Raw genomic sequence first — 1,158 nt, forward strand, 5'->3', positions numbered from 1 at the left:
AAACATTCATTGGTGGGCATGATACCAGAAAGGAGGGAGTCAGGGGGCTGATTACAATAACTCATCACTTGAAGTCTGCTGCATACTTCTCCTTTGCAGGGATAAACTAGTCCAGGAGACACGATTTGCCAGTTCTCTGCTCTAGGCAACTTCTTGCTTGGCCCTGGGCACTGCTGAAGACATACTGGTGAATTTTTCCTTGAAGACTCTACCAGTTCTAGGTTGCAAACTGACCGTTCTCTTCTTCCTGTTAGTATTCCTTTTTTATATAAAGAAAGTATTATACCTGGGCCAATGTCAGCTTTTTGAGTTACAATGAAATGCCAGTATTGCCTTCTCAGGCCGCTTCTAATCAGACTTTATGGCCATCTGATTATTAGCTCTTAGGGAACTGGTTTTGATGACTTACTGCTTTCAAATTCTATTTATATAAATAACACTCTGAAAGGAACCTTCCTCGCATGTGCTTCAGGTACCTTATTTCATCCTTACATTTGAACAGGCAAGTCTGAGACCAAATTGAAAGGAAGCCTGGGTCTGAGAGATTTTTACATTTGTATAACAGCAGTAAAACAACATGATCTGCTTTTATCAGCTTTAATGACTGTGAGGAGAAAAATGAATAAAAAGGAGTGAGAACCACTAACTTGGGTATTGGGGATTGGTAAAGAAAGGATTCAGGAATAACAATAGAGGAAATATGGCGCCAGTCTTCTAATACACTGGACCAAAGGTCCTGGATCCACACCTAATAAATATTAATTATTTGCTGGGAGATACTAGAAATGTCTGGAAGATGGAGTACTTCTGAGAGAAAATCAGATGAGTAGCCACAATGGAAAACCTCATTGCTAGACAGGCAGGTGGAAAACATACAGTTTTCTCAAGGTCTTCAAATGCAGAAATGGGCATGATTTCTTACTATATAATATTTCTCCAGTGGTCACATTCTCTAATTCAGTGATTCTAGTAAAATCTGAATTCCAGACAGAAACCTCCCCTATAGAAAGGGAAAGTGCTATCCGTGGTATGTGTATATATATATATGCATATATATATATTCAAATATATGAAGAGATGGGATGGAAAAGTGATTAGGTATTATGAGGTCTGATTCATTGTCATCCTAATGGATTAACCTTGAAAATATAGTTTTCT

This window comes from Ochotona curzoniae, unplaced genomic scaffold (assembly GCF_017591425.1).
Source record: "Ochotona curzoniae isolate NIBS_2020 unplaced genomic scaffold, NIBS_Ocur_1.0 scaffold_1852, whole genome shotgun sequence".
NCBI classification, from domain to species: Eukaryota; Metazoa; Chordata; class Mammalia; order Lagomorpha; family Ochotonidae; genus Ochotona; species Ochotona curzoniae.